Genomic DNA, 17,292 nt, shown 5'->3' with positions numbered 1-17,292 from the left:
AACTCACTTCAAGACGTAGGTATGATAACCTTACATACAGACAACAACAGGCTATTAAGGAATTGCAATCCTATAAGGATATCAAAGAAGAAAAGAGAAGATGCGGCGCTCACCCTGATGAATTGCAAGTTAAAGTCCTTTATTCATCATAACTTGACAACGGACATAGCAAGGAGAGGTGGCTGGGAGAGATCAGCGGTGCGGGGAAAGGGAACAGGACTACGATCGTTTCGCGCTTGTGCGCTTCCACCTGGACCCGTGGAAGCGCACAAGCGCGAAACGATCGTAGTCCTGTTCCCTTTCCCCGCACCGCTGATCTCTCCCAGCCACCTCTCTTTGCTATGTCCGTTGTCAAGTTATGATGAATAAAGGACTTTAACTTGCAATTCATCAGGGTGAGTGCCACATCTTCTCTTTTCTTCTTTGATATTCATTTACTGCTTTTTTTGCTGAGCACCACCCTAACATTGCTGACTATATACGTGCTATAGGAGTCTTGCAGTGGAATCCTCAGGCTGCGGTTACACCACCCGCTACGTTATACCTAGTGCCGTTCATGCTTTATGCTTTTTGAATCCTATAAGGATGTTGTATACAAACCGGCAGACAAAGGGGGGAACATCGTGATCTGGCCATGTGATAAATATGAAAAAGAGGCATTTCGCCAACTTAGGGACGTTGCTACATATGCCAAGCTGGCGTATAATCCAGTGTCCTCCTTCTTGTCTCAGTTACAATTGATCTTTATCAGGGCTCTGAAAAATGATGTTATAGATAAGAAGGTGTTGGAGGGATTAACAGTCAGGTCCCCCAGAACACCAACCTTTTACCTCCTGCCAAAAGTCCACAAGAACGCCGTCGACCCCCCGGGGCGTCCGATCGTGTCCTGCATTGATGGTCTCTGTGATCCTATATGTAGGTTTATTGACTTTTATCTGAAACCATTAGTTGAAACACTACCCTCTTATGTTAAAGACACGATGGACGTCCTCTCATGTGTCGACGGCGTCCTGGTGGACCAGGGTGTCCTCCTGGTTACTGCTGATGTTCAGATTCTGTACACATGTATAGATCACGAGCATGGCTTGGAAGTGGTCCGCCTCTTCTTGGGGGCCTCCGATCTGGGCGGTCCTTTATGTGGATTTATTCTCGAGTTGCTGCGCTTTATCCTGAGCCACAACTTTTTTGCATTTAAGGATGCATACTATCTGCAGAAACACGGCATGGCCATGGGTGCAGTCTGTGCGCCCTCATACGCTAATCTCTTTTTGGGATACTGGGAGAGATTCATTTTTGGCAACGTGGGCGTGCAGGCCGCTGACCATGTGGTGTGCTGGTTCAGATATATAGACGACATCTTGTTTATGTGGGGAGGGACGGCACAGCAACTCGAGACATTCATGAGCCAGATAAATGACAATCCTTTTAACATTCAGTTGACATATCAGTATGACTTTCGCCATACAGACTTTCTGGACATCAAGCTGGATATCGACAGCACTCGCCGCATCCAGACTGATGTCTTTAGAAAGTCAACGGCAGTCAATGCCTTGCTTCATGCTGACTCCACTCACAATCCAGCTACAGTTAGGGCCGTCCCAGTCGGACAGTTCCTAAGAGTGAGGCGGATCTGCTCCATGGAGGAAAACTTCTTTGCCAAGTCTGCCGATATCAGAGCACGTTTTGAGGCATACGGATATAGCTATAGGAGTATAAGGCATGGTTTTGATAGGGCCAGAAGGACGCCGAGTAAAGATCTCCTATATCCAACAAAGAATAGGATTAAAAGAGGGGTGGAATGTGAAAAGGTTAGATTTATTACAACATACAGCCATGAATGTTCTAGTGTAAGAGACATCTTGACCAAACATTGGTCAGTTCTTATGACAGAGCCCTCCCTGGGTCCGGTCCTGGGTGACTTCCCATCCATGACCGCTAGAAGGTCTCCAAATTTGGGTAATCTACATGTCCAAAGCCATTATGTTCATCCTGCCACAAACCCATTTGGCACTAGGAGCCCCCTTTTGGGGTGCTTCTAAGGCTACGTTCACATTTGCGTTGTGCGCCGCAGCGTCGTCGCCGCAACAAAACGCATGCGTCGTGCGGCCCTATCTTTAACATTGGGGCCGCATGGCGCCGCATGTACATGCGTTGTCATGCATTTTGGTGCGTCGTACGCCGCATGCGGCGTTAGGGCGCACCTGTCAGGGCGCAGCAAACGCAACATGTTGCATTTTTTGTGCGGCGCCGACTTTTTAAAAAACGCATGCGTCGTGTTTGCGTCGCTTTTGCGTCGTCGATGCGCCTTTTTTACCATTGATTTGTATTGACAACGCAGACGACGCAAGTACTTGCGTCGTGGTGCGTTGTACGACGCATGCGTTTTCTAATAAAAATGCCAAACATCGTCTAGACTTTGGGGGGGGCGCATGCGGCGCAAAACGCTGCGTTTTTTGTTCAAAACGCAACTGCGTTTTTGTTTGCGTTGTGCGTTGCGGCGCCGACGCTGCGGCGCACAATGCAAATGTGAACGTAGCCTAATGTGGCCACTACCTGGCCTGTGCGAATATCTTGCGGACTTCAACCTTTGAGTCATCTGATGGATCTAAGGTATTCAATATCAGACAGCATATTTCATGCGGCACCACAAATGTCATTTATTATGCCATGTATGGATGCCCCCTGGTATATATAGGATTGACATCTAGGGAGCTTCGAGTTCGCATCCGGGAACATGTCCGAGACATCCGTGCGGCAAGGGCTGTGGTCGACTCCTCTGACTTGAAGACGATCCCTCGCCACTTCAAACAGTTTCACAACTGTGATGCGGGGTCCTTTCCTGTCAGGGGAATTGATAGAATACATTTAGGAGTGAGGGGTGGCAACTACAAAAAAGCATTAGCACAACGGGAGGCTAATTGGATTGTGCGCCTCAATACTATGACACCCAGGGGATTGAATGAATCCCTTAGTTTTTCTTCATTTCTGTGATTTCATGTTTTGGTCTTGTTATTGATGGTATTTTTCCTGCTTGGTCCTATCTCTCCCACCCATGTTTTGCCCTCATGTGTGGGCATCTTTTTTCTTGTGGGATCCTTTTAATTAATTTTTGTTTTTAATCACTGGTTCACTTTTTTAAAAACAGTTTTTGTTTATTATTTTAGTTTCCTTCCATCTAATTTTCAAGTCACAATTGACCCACTCTGCATCATACCATCTGCGGTTGGATTGGACTGCATGTGATTATACAGAATCTCCATGACCACCAATTGACCACATGGGATTAATCTTTCTGTGGTGTCACTTTATGCATTTATGCTACGTCTCCTATGGAAATACATATAATGTATACTATACATCTGCCTTTTTCCATAACAATGACATCTATTATATTGATTGTGAGATGAATTCATTCATTTATTCATAACATGTTATATTTGTGGTTGTTACACCTAAGTGACATTCTTGTGACACTCCAGCGGTAGTGCGCATGCAGTGTGTATGTCCTCCTTGTTCTGCGTTGGGGCGGCGTCATTTTGGCCTCCCACACATGACCGGGGATCTCACCTCCCGGCTCATGTGCGGTGATGCATGACGCTGTCTCCTGACACAAGACCTAGCGTTCTATAAGTGCATGCGCCGAGAGTACCGTTCTCACTGGCTTAGATAAAGCATGTGATCGGTCACATGCACAGCAACCAATCATATTTTAAGGTCCTTGTGACTCTGCTATTCACTTCCCCTTGAGAAAGCAAGCTACAAGAAGTGAAACGCGCGTCGGGGGTCTCTTTTTCCGGATCCATCCCGGTGTTTGTTGCCTTTCCTACTGGTAATCGCTGCCTTTATACCTGACAGGCTTTTGTGGTAATGTTATTTACTAATAGCAGCTCTCTGCCATTACTTGCATTGATAAAAGTGGCTACTTACAGCAGTGGATGTCCACTCTTTTGACTGTCCTTATGCACCTTAATGAATTTTTGTATGTTACATGCATAATCTTTTGATACTTTGTTAATTAAATAAAATACTACTATTTTACCTATATACTCCTTTGTCGTCCTCTTGTGGTAAACGATATGGAGTTGGTTCCCCTTTGGCTTTGGGTTCTTTTAGCACAATTTAGTGCTTAATCTCCCATCTTTTATCAACATGTTTCCTGGTTTTGTCATTACACATCAAGCAATGTGGGACCCATTAGTAATGGCGGTTGTAATGTATAAGAATTAGATCTGTCTCTTTAAGAAAGTGAAGGCGGGAGTAGAGTTTAGTTTCAGTTTCTGATATAGACTGAGGAGAAGATGTTATGCTGTGTGCTGGAGGAAAAGAGGAGAAGAATAAACTACAGTTAAAGCTTACTCTCTCTTAAATTCCTTACACCGTGTGGATGCTACAACTGGCGACGAGGATGGGATTGAATCACCTGCTGCTGTGAGTACTGACCCCTGCTTTACTGCTTCACACGCCAGCGCCACTGAGAGACTCCATCATGGCTGAATACTTGCACACGTTCCCACAGTTTGATATGACTGATGTTACTAATCTCTCTCATAACTGGAGAAAATGGTTAAATTGATTTGAGAATTTTCTGGAAGCAATAGATATAAAGGATGATAAAAGAAAGCGAGCCGTGTTCCTGCATTGTGCGGGCACAGGAGTATATGACATATACAGCACATTGCCAGCTGCAGAGACAGACACGTACAGCAAATGCTCCAAAGCTCTCACTGACTACTTCAACCCTAAACAAAACATCAGATATGAAAGATACAAGTTCAGGATTGCTAAGCAGCTTCCAGAAGAATCCATAGACACCTTTGTCACCCGGCTAAAAGAACTAGCACATGGGTGTGCATTTACTGACGTAGATGATGAAATCCTAACTCAAGTAATTGTCACCTGCTCGTCTAATAACATAAGGCGTAAAGCTCTTCAGCAGGATCTCTCTCTGCATGATTTACTCAAGATGGCCCGTGCTATAGAGATAGCAGATCATCAGGCAACTGCAATGGAGAATGGGGATAATTTACATGTGCATAATCTCAAACATAAAAGTGTACAAGGCAAGCAAGCCCCGCAACAGAAGAAATGTTATAGATGTGGACAAGATTTCCCTCACCACATGAACAATTGTCCAGCTATAGGACAAACTTGCAGTAAATGTGGAAAAGGGAACCATTTTGCAGTTGTCTGCAAATCAGCACCCCAAAAGTCTCCTCTGCCAATGACAAAGCCTGCAAATATAAAAATGGTAAATCAGGATATAGAAGAAATGTCTGTGCCTGAGAACTATGTGTTCACAACTTCTGTCACTGGCTCAGTGCAGTCTCCATGTATTACACTCACCATCTGCAACACGGATATCACATTTACAATAGATACTGGAGCTTCAGTGGATATCATAGACAGCAATGCTTATGAACAGTTGAAAACAAAGTCAGTTTTACAGCAAGTGCATACTAAAATCTTTCCATATGGATCTAAAACACCTCTAGTTACAATGGGACAATTTGATGCTGAACTTAGCTATAAAGAAAATAGGCAGAAAACCACTTTTCACACATTGCAAGGATCAGGAGGCTGTCTTCTCAGCTATCACACTGCCTTGAAGCTAGGACTCATCCAGATTGTTCATACCATAACTGTTATGATCTGGTGACCTTGGAGCCGCATGAAACTTTCTCTGGAGTCGGTGGAACCTGTACTGACCGCAAATCCTGAACTAACACCGCAACTAGAAGTAGCCGTGGGGTGTGCCTAACATACCCTAGACACCTCGACACATCCGGAGGACTAAATACCCCTATAGATGGAAATAGGAATGCTACCTTGCCTCAGAGCAGACCCCCAAAGGATAGGCAGCCCCCCATGAATAATGACTGTGAGTAGGAGAAGAATAGACACACGCAGGTAGAAAACAGGATTTAGCAAAAGAGGCCACTCTAGCTAAATAGGAAAGGATAGGACAGATTACTAGGCGGTCAGTATTAAAACCCTTCCAAAAATATCCACAGCAGATAATACAAAAGGTTCCACAATCTAGCTAAAGACATGGAACGTATATCTGCCACTCCAGAGAATCCAACAAGACTGAGAAAATACTGACACAATCTAAGCTGGACAAGAAAACACAAAGAATAGCACTGAATTGTGAAGCACATAGCATGTGTGCCACAGAAAAAAAAAACAGACACTTATCTTTGCTGATTTGGCAGAAAGGCAGGAGGAACCAAGCAGAGGTCCAACACCTCCCAACAACAATTGACAACTGGCAAGGACTAATGAATCCTGCACGCCTAAATACCCCAGTCAGAACTGCAATCAGCAGATACACCTGACCAGGACTGCAACTCAGGGGCAACTGCATTACCACCTACAACCACCGGAGGGAGCCCAAAAGCAGAATTCACAACAGTACCCCCCCTTGAGGAGGGGTCACCGAACCCTCACCAGAGCCCCCAGGCCGATCAGGACGAGCCAGATGAAAAGCATGAACCAAATCAGCAGCATGGACATCAGAAGCAAAAACCCAAGAATTATCCTCCTGGCCATAACCCTTCCATTTGACAAGGTACTGAAGCCTCCGCCTCGAAAAACGAGAATCCAAAATTTTCTCAACCACATACTCCAACTCCCCATCAACCAAAACGGGGGCCGGAGGATCAACAGAGGGAACAACGGGCACCACATATTTCCGCAATAAAGATCTATGGAAGACATTATGGATAGCAAAAGAGGCCGGAAGCGCCAATCGAAAAGACACCGGATTAATAATCTCAGAAATCCTATAAGGACCAATAAACCGAGGCTTAAACTTAGGGGAAGAGACCTTCATAGGAACATGACGGGAAGACAACCAAACCAAATCCCCAACCCGAAGCTGGGAACCAACACACCGACGACGGTTAGCAAAACGTTGAGCCTCCTCCTGAGACAACACCAAATTGTCCACCACATGAGCCCAAATCTGCTGCAACCTGTCAACCACAGAATCCACACCAGGACAGTGAGAAGGCTCAACCTGCCCAGAAGAAAAATGAGGATGAAAACCAAAATTACAAAAAAAAGGCGAAACCAAAGTAGCTGAACTAGCCCGATTATTAAGGGCAAACTCGGCCAATGGCAAAAAGGCCACCCAATCATCCTGATCGGCAGACACAAAGCATCTCAAATAAGTCTCCAAAGTCTGATTAGTTCACTTGGTCTGGCCATTTGTCTGAGGATGAAATGCAGAAGAAAAAGACAAATCAATGCCCAGCCTAGCACAAAAGGCCCACCAAAACCTAGAAACAAACTGGGAACCTCTGTCGGACACAATATTCTCCGGTATACCATGCAAACGAACCACATGCTGAAAAAACAATGGAACCAACTCTGAAGAGGAAGGCAATTTAGGCAAAGGCACCAAATGAACCATCTTAGAAAACCGGTCACAAACAACCCAGATAACCGACATCCTCTGGGAAACCGGAAGATCAGAAATAAAATCCATAGAAATATGCGTCCAGGGCCTCTCAGGGACCAGCAATGGCAAAAGTAACCCACTAGCATGGGAACAACAAGGCTTGGCCCGCGCACAAGTCCCACAGGACTGCAAAAAAAAACGCACATCACGTGACAACGAAGGCCACCAAAAGGACCTACCAACCAAATCTCTGGTACCAAAAATACCAGGATGACCAGCCAACACAGAACAGTGAACCTCAGAAATCACTCTACTAGTCCATCTGTCAGGAACAAACAATTTCCCCACAGGACAGCGGTCAGGTCTATCAGCCTGAAATTCCTGAAGAACCCGCCGTAAATCAGGGGAAATGGCAGAAAGGACCACCCATTCTTTCAGAATGCCGACCGGTTTAAGGACCTCAGGAGAATCAGGCAAAAAACTCCTAGAAAGGGCATCAGCCTTAATATTCTTAGAACCCGGAAGATACGAAACCACAAAATCAAAACGGGAAAAAAACAAGGACCATCGAGCCTGTCTAGGACTCAGCCGTTTGGCAGACTCGAGGTAAATCAAATTCTTATGATCACTCAGGACCACAATACGGTGCTTAGCTCCCTCAAGCCAATGTCGCCACTCCTCAAATGCCCACTTCATAGCCAACAACTCCCGATTGCCGACATCATAATTGCGTTCAGCAGGCGAAAACTTGCGGGAGAAGAAGGCACACGGTTTCATCAAAGAACCAACTGAATCCCTCTGAGACAAAACGGCCCCTGCCCCAATCTCAGAAGCATCAATCTCAACCTGAAACGGAAGAGAAACATCTGGTTGGCGCAACACCGGAGCAGAAGTAAATCGGCGTTTAAGCTCCTGAAAGGCAGAGACAGCCGCAGAGGACTAATTCGCCACATCAGCGCCTTTTTTCGTCAAATCAGTCAAGGGTTTAACCACGCTGGAGAAGTTAGCAATGAAACGGTGATAAAAATTAGCAAAGCCCAAAAATTTCTGAAGGCTCTTCATGGATGTGGGTTGAATCCAATCATGAATGGCCTGAACCTTAACCGGATCCATCTCCATAGATGAGGGAGAAAAAATAAAGCCCAAAAAAGAAACCTTCTGCACCCCAAAGAGACACTTAGACCCCTTCACAAACAAGGCATTGTCACGAAGGATCTGAAATACCATCCTGACCTGTTCCACATGAGACTTCCAATCATCGGAAAAAATCTAAATATCGTCTAAATATACAATCAAGAATTTATCAATATAAGTCCGGAAGATATCATGCATGAAGGATTGAAAAACAGATGGAGCGTTAGTGAGCCCGAATGGCATCACAAGGTATTCAAAATGGCCTTCGGGCGTATTAAACGCAGTTTTCCATTCATCACCCTGCTTAATACGAACAAGATTATATGCCCCCCGAAGGTCAATCTTCGTAAACCAACTAGCCCCCTTAATCCTAGCAAACAAATCGGAAAGCAAAGGTAAAGGGTATTGAAACTTGACCGTGATCTTATTCAAGAGGTGATAATCAATACAAGGTCTCAAGGAGCCATCCTTCTTAGCAACAAATAAAAACCTGCTCCCAACGGTAAAGAAGATGGCCGAATATGCCCTTTCTCCAAAGACTCCTTAACATAACTCCGCATGGCGGTATATTCAGGCACAGACAGGTTGAAAAGTCGGCCCTTAGGAAACTTACTGCCTGGAATCAAGTCAATCGCACAATCACAGTCCCTATGCGGAGGAAGGGAACTGGACTTGGGCTCATCGAATACATCCTGAAAATCAGACAAAAACTCTGGAATTTCAGAAGAGGAAGAAGAGGAGATTGACATCAAAGGAACATCATTATGAACCCCCTGACAACCCCAACTAGTCACAGACATAGATTTTCAATCCAACACAGGATTATGTACCTGCAACCACGGGAAACCCAGCATGATAACATCATGCAAATTATGCAACACCAGAAATCGACAATCTTCCTGATGGGCTGGCACCATGTTCATGGTCACCTGTGTCCAAAACTGGGGCTTATTTTTAGCCAAAGGTGTAGCATCAATCCCCCTTAAAGGAATAGGGTTCTGCAAAGGCTGCAAGGGAAAACCACAACGCCTGACAAACTCAAAATCCATTAAGTTCAAGGCGGCGCCTGAATCCACAAATGCCATGACAGAAAATGATGACAATGAGCAGATCAAGGACACCGATAACAGTAATTTAGGTTGTACAGTACTGATAGTAAATGAACTAACGATCCTTTTTGTCCGCTTAGGGCAGACTGAAATGACATGAGAAGCGTCGCCACAATAACTTTGCTCTAAGGACGACGCCACAGCATGCACAGTTTGACGCTCCCGCAAGCGCCGATCAATCTGAATGGCCAGAGACATAGAATCACTCAGATCGGAAGGCATGGGAAACCCCACCATAACATCTTTAACGGATTCAGAAAGACCCTTTCTGAAAATTGCCGCCAAAGCATCATCATTCCATTTAGTCAACACAGACCATCTTCTAAATTTCTGACAATACAATTCTGCCGCCTCTTGACCCTGAGACAGGGCCAACAAGGTTTTCTCCGCTTGATCCACAGAATTCGGTTCATCATATAATAATCCTAAAGCCTGAAAAAAGGAATCTACATTAAACAAGGCCGGATTCCCAGATTCCAGGGAAAATGCCCAATCCTGTGGATCGCCACGCAGCAGGGAGATGACAATTTTAACCTGCTGAATGGAATCACCGGAGGATCGCGGTCTCAGAGCAAAAAACAGTTTACAATTGTTTTTAAAACCCCAAAATTTGGACCTATCACCAAAAAACAAATCAGGAGTAGGAATCTTCGGCTCTAAAGCAGGAGTCTGAACAATATAATCAGAAATACCCTGTACCCTAGCAGCAAGCTGGTCTACACGAGAAGCTAATTCCTGAACATCCATGCTGGCACAAGACTCCTCAGCCACCCATAAATAAAGAGGGAAGAAAAGACAAAACAGACTACAGAAAAAAAATGGCTCAACACCTTTCTTCCCTTCTTCTGAGATGCATTTAACTCATTATGGGCCAGTTGTACTGTTATGATCTGGTGACCTTGGAGCCACATGAAACTTTCTCTGGAGTCGGTGGAACCTGAACTGACCGCAAATCCTGAACTAACACCGCAACTAGAAGTAGCCGTGGGGTGTACCTAACATACCCTAGACACCTTGACACAGCCAGAAGACTAAATACCCCTATAGATGGAAATAGGAATGCTACCTTGCCTCAGAGCAGACCCCCCAAAGGATAGGCAGCCCCCCACGAATAAGGACTGTGAGTAGGAGAAGAATAGACACACGCAGGTAGAAAACAGGATTTAGCAAAAGAGGCCACTCTAGCTAAATAGGAAAGGATAGGACAGATTACTAGGCGGTCAGTATTAAAACCCTTCCAAAAATATCCACAGCAGATAATACAAAAGGTTCCACAATCTAGCTAAAGACATGGAACGTATATCTGCCACTCCAGAGAATCCAACAAGACTGAGAAAATACTGACATAATCTAAGCTGGACAAGAAAACACAAAGAATAGCACTGAATTGTGAAGCACATAGCATGTGTGCCACAGGAAAAAAACCAGACACTTATCTTTGCTGATTTGGCAGAAAGGCAGGAGGAACCAAGCAGAGGTCCAACACCTCCCAACAATTGACAACTGGCAAGGACTAATGAATCCTGCACGCCTAAATACTCCAGTCAGAACTGCAATCAGCAGATACACCTGACCAGGACTGCAACTCAGGGGCAACTGCATTACCACCTACAACCACCGGAGGGAGCCCAAAAGCAGAATTCACAACACATAACCGACCCTGCGGACCTGGATGTACAAGCCATGGTGAACAGTTTTCCCTCCCTATTTAGTGGATTGGGGAAATTAAAGGACTCTCAAGTGCATCTTCATGTGGATGACAGTGTTCGTCCAGTAGCCCAGGCTCACAGGCGTATTCCATTTCGCCTGAGAAAGAAGGTAGAAAAGGAACTCCAATTACTCATGGATGATGATGTCATAGAAACTGTTTCTGGTCCCACTCCGTGGGTCTCTCCACTTGTGGTAGTTCCAAAACCAAAGAGTCCAGAGCAGGTGAGACTGTGTGTTGACATGCGCCTGCCCAACACTGCTATTCAAACGGAAAGACACATCTCACCCACAATTGATGATATTATTCATTTATTAAATGGAGCAACCGTTTTTTCAAAGCTCGACCTCAATAAGGGCTATCATCAATTAGAATTGAGTCCAGAATCCAGATACTTAACAACATTTTCCACCCATGTGGATCTCAGAAGATACAAAAGATTGACATTTGGGGTCTGCTCAGCAGCGGAAATTTTTCAAGATACGATAAGGAGCGTCATTCAACATATTCCAAATGCCTTTAATTCCAGTGATGACATACTGGTTTTTGGGAAAACTCAAGCTGAGCATAATCGTGATCTATATGCTATCTTTGAATGTCTGCTCTCTGCTGGACTCACATTAAACAAAGAAAAATGCGACTTTGATAAAAATTCATTGGAGTTCTATGGTCACATTTTCTCGGCGGATGGAGTACGACCTGATCCCAAGAAAGTGGAATCCATCAGAGCAGCTTCAATTCCACAGGATGCCAGTGAAGTGCGCTCTTTTCTTGGAATGGCAAGCTACTGTGCTAGATATATTCCAAATTTTTCGACAATCAGCACTCCATTAAGGGAACTCACGAAACAAAATTGTGTTTTTCAATGGTCCCAAGACTGTCAGGCCCCTTTTGAAACAATTAAAAATGAACTCTGCTCAACAACCACCATGGCCTATTTTGATCCAGCTCTTCGAACCGAACTGATTGTGGATGCCAGTCCCGTGGGACTGGGTGCAATTTCAGCACAATACAAGGATGACAGTCAAAGTCCCCACATCATTTCTTATGCAAGTAAAAGCTTAACAAGCACTGAAAGAAAGTATTCACAACCTGAAAAAGAAAGCTTGGCAGTCGTCTGGGGATGTGAACACTTTCACTTATTTCTCTATGGCGCTCCCTTCACTATTGTCACAGATCATCAAGCTCTCCTTACAATTTTTGGAAATCCCAGAGCTAAAATGCCGGCACGGATTGAACGATGGGGTCTACGTCTACAGGACTATAATTACAAAATTGTTCACAAACCTGGAAAATACAGCAATCCGGCTGATTATCTCTCAAGACATCCTACGGATGATGATTTACCTGTGTATTCCTCCATTGAAGAATACATCCACTTTGTTGCATCTCACGCCGTGCCAAAAGCACTTTCTGTTGATCAGTTTGTGAATACAACAACAAGTGACAAGACACTCTGTGCCTTAATACAAATTATCCAAAACAGAAGGTGGCATGAAATTCAAAAGAAAAAATTTCCTGAAGATGGGATTGATCTGAAGGAGTTTAAACTATTTTCAAATGTACGTGAGGAATTATCAGTCACTGAAGACCAACTCATCCTTTGTGGTACCAAACTGGTTGTACCTAAGGCCTTGCGCAACCTAGTCATACAGATAGCACACGAAGGTCATTTAGGAATTGTTGGCACAAAAAAGTTACTCAGAGAAAAAGTGTGGTTCCCAAATATGGATAAATTGGTGGAAGAGAAGATTAGACATTGCTCCACTTGTCAATTAATTACTCCATCGTCAACTCTAGAGCCATTACAAATGTCTCCGTTATCCACTGCTGTATGGGAGGAAGTGGCAGTCGACATATATGGACCATTACCAAATGGCCAATACATTCTAGTAACAATTGATGAATATTCTAGATACCCTGTCATTTCATTCATCTCTTCAATGTCTGCTAATAGTGTCATACCAGAACTGGACGACATATTCTCTGCATATGGCATTCCGAGAGTGGTCAAAACAGATAATGGACCTCCATTCAATGGACATGTGTTTGCACAGTTTTCTGAATACTTGGCGTTCAACCACAGAAAGATCACACCTTGCTGGCCGCAAGCTAATGGAATTGTAGAACGTTTCATGCGCACCATGGGGAAACGAATCAAGGCAGCTAGCCTGGAGCACACCCCACTGAAACAGTCACTATACAAATTCATGCGCAATTACCGCAATACACCACATTCCACCACTAATGCTGCTCCATCTCATCTAATGTTCAGCAGTACTCTTCGTACACGGATCCCTGATGTGACCAGTCATCCCTTACCAAATGACTCTTCAGTGCGATCAACAGATTTCTTTAGCAAGCAAGCCATGAAACATTATGCAGACAGAAGGCGACGGGCACAGCCATGTGCCATCAAAAGAGGTGATATGGTGGTTGTGCATCAAAAATCAACCAACAAAACCTCAGCTGTATATAGTCCTGCAAAATATAATGTTACTGAGAGAAAAGGCAATATAGTCACGGCTGAGCGAGACGGACACTCCATCACTCGAAATTCCTCACATTTTAAAATCATACCGCAGAACAATGGTAATGAACTCCCACCAGTGGAAGATTTGATACCCGACGGTGAAGAGGACCAACAAGAGGTGGCTGATCCGTCAACACTGGACACCCCCAATGAACCCAGACATTACCCTACACGGGAAAGAAGGGCTCCATCGAGACTTATTGAAGAGATATAATTTAAAAAAAGGGGGGAATTACACAATACAGACATATGGGTTTTCTTGGACATTTTCGTGTTGTTGCATTGTCAATATTTGTTTTAGGTTGTTAATATATATATTTAAAAAAAAAAAGGGGGGATGATGTAATGTATAAGAATTAGATCTGTCTCTTTAAGAAAGTGAAGGCGGGAGTTGAGTTTAGTTTCAGTTTCTGATATAGCCTGAGGAGAAGATGTTATGCTGTGTGCTGGAGGAAAAGAGGAGAAGAATAAACTACAGTTAAAGCTTACTCTCTCTTAAATTCCTTACACCGTGTGGATGCTACAGCGGTGTATCTCTAGGGTAAACAGCGGTGTGTGGGTAAGATCGGTATACCTGCTGCATGAGTTGAAACAGTCAGCATGGTAACGGGTAACACTTTTTGGACCAGAAACCCACAGTTTACATTTAGATTACATTCAATGATCACACTGGGAGCATGCAAATTCACCAGATATAAAAATGTGCATTTGTTAATGGAGATAAAAATTAACTGTATAAGTGTAGGCAGCAAAATCGCAAGCTACCAAAGATACTAGCCCCTCAATAAATACATTTTTACATGTGACATGTGAATAGCATCATAGGTTATAATGGGTTCGTGTTGTATCCATGAAAAAAACGGATACAACACATACGTGCAACATGAAATGAAATGAAGCCATAGACAGTAAAAAGCAGACAATATTTGGATGACTGCGGTATTGCAATATAGTACAAGCGAACAGATGATTCCATGTTTAAATTCCGAAACGGGTGTGCAAAACACAGTAAGAATGGAAAAAAGAAGTTTTAAAACATATGAAAAAATAATCTTAGTTCAAGTCACATTACATCTACATAATTTTTTAAACATGTTTTTTTTTGTTAGGAACTTACAAGGATTAAAAGTTGAGCTGCAATTTTTTATTTTTCCAACAAAATTTGCAAAAACATTTTTTTAGTGACCACATCACATTTGAAGTGAATTTTGGGGTCTATATGGCAGAAAATACCCAAAAGTGACACCATTTTAAAAACTACACTGCTCGAAGTCCTCAAAACCACATTCAAGAGGTTTATTAACCTTTCAAGTGCTTCACAGGAACTAAAGCAATGTGGAAGAAAAAATTAACATTTAACTCTTTCACAAAAATTTTACTTTAGCTCCAAATTTGCTGTTTTCACAAGGGTAACAGGAGAAAATGGACCATAACATTTGTTGTGCTGAGTTTCTCCTGAGTAAGCTGATACCCCATATGTGGGGGAATACTACTATTTGGGCACATGACAAGGCTTGGAAGAGAAGGAGCACTGTTTGACTTTTTGAATGCAAACACATCTTGAATCAAGATCAAATGCCATGTCACGTTTGGAGATCCCCTGATGTGCCTAAAAAGTGGAAACGCCCCACAAGTGAACCCATTTTGGAAATTAGACCCCTTAGGGAACTTATATAGATTTAACATGAGCACTTGGAAACCTCTGAAGTTTATAACGTAGAGCTGTGTTCTGTCCTCACTAAATGAGGCAGGCTCATGTAGCTCTCCAGTCAGCTAAACCGCTATACCGGGTCGAATAAGGAGACTGTGGTTGAGTCTGTGCTTTATTAAACGTAGTGGTATATTGATGCGGTGAAACTGTGAACAATGATATACATAGAATCAGTGCATGGTATAGAACAAATACATACTACACATGATAAACGTTATGCATGACATTTAGAAGGCTAGTAACTGAACTAGGAGTACAACTGGTTAGGCTAGGCTAATATAGAGCAGGAATTATCTAGAGAAAAACATAAAGACATACCGGCAATGCAATCGCAAGGGGGATGAAGTGCAAGCGTCTTTCCTTGAAAGGCAAACTGAAGAAAGTGAAAGGAAACTGGAGGGAAATATGGGCTGAGCTACCATAATGCATTGCAAGGGAGGAGAATCAGACATAAAAAATACATAACAGAAAAATAGAACTGTCAACATAACTCTGACCGCTAGAGGGAGCCAAAGCACACAGATAAATAAAGGTATGAATATATCAAGTAGTGTATACTGGCTGAGAAACTGCAAATTAAGCAAACAGATAATTGGAGGTAACAAATTAGATGGCGGAGACAGAACACTCCCCGTCTGACATCAACGGATGTCACTACTCCTTTCTTCCAAAGGCAGCAATAGGACCAGTTCAGATACCGGTCTGGAAAATGTCTTAGGTTCATTCCCTTTGGTCATCCTTAGTTCAACTTTGCGGACGTTGCCGTCCTTGCTGGGGAACGTTGCGGTAACTAGACCAAGTGGCCACTGGTTCCGATGAATTTGACAGTCTTTCACAAGAACAAGGTCACCTACGTTCAGATTAGGTTTAGTAGATTGCCACTTCGTACGTGGCTGCAGGGTAGACAAATATTGTTTGCGCCACCTGTCCCTGAAAGTATTTGCAAGACTTTGTACCTGTCTCCATTGGCGCTTGTAGAGGTCCTTAGCGTCGAATCCTCCTGGAGGGGCACTGGACAGTCCCGTTTTCTGGGTAAGTAGAGTAGCGGTAGTCAATAACAAGGGCTCCTCAGGGTCATTAGGAACTGGAACCAAGGGTCTTGCATTGATTATAGCTGCAGCTTCAGCCATGAAGGTGATTAGGCTTTCGTGGGTAAGCCTCACTGCTCCTTCTTGAAGAAGAGTGGAGTCGAGAATTCTCCGTACTAGACCAATCATTCGTTCCCAAGATCCTCCCATATGTGAAGAGTGAGGTGGGTTGAATGACCATGTACAACTTTGGTCACTGAGGAACCTCTCGAGAGTCTTATAGTCTAGATTTGAAGGTATTCCTAATTCCTTTGCTGCACCGACGAAGTTGGTACCTCTGTCTGAACGTATGTGCTTGATAGGACCACGGATGGCAATAAAGCGTCTTAAGGCATTGATGAAGCTTGACGTATCAAGGGACACGATGACTTCTATGTGGACGGCTCTGATTGACATGCAAGTGAACATAACTGCCCAACGTTTACTATTGGCTTGGCCGCCTCTAGTACGACGTGTAACAACTGACCAAGGCCCAAACACATCGAGACCAACGCTGGTAAAGGGAGGGTCTGGGCTGAGTCTATCTTCTGGTAGGTCAGCCATCTTTTGGGTTTGAGTCGAACCACGAAGCTTCCGGCAGGTAATACATTTCTAGATGACACTGCTG

This window comes from Ranitomeya variabilis, chromosome 1 (assembly GCF_051348905.1).
Source record: "Ranitomeya variabilis isolate aRanVar5 chromosome 1, aRanVar5.hap1, whole genome shotgun sequence".
NCBI lineage: Eukaryota > Metazoa > Chordata > Amphibia > Anura > Dendrobatidae > Ranitomeya > Ranitomeya variabilis.
This window is presented reverse-complemented; position numbering follows the sequence as displayed.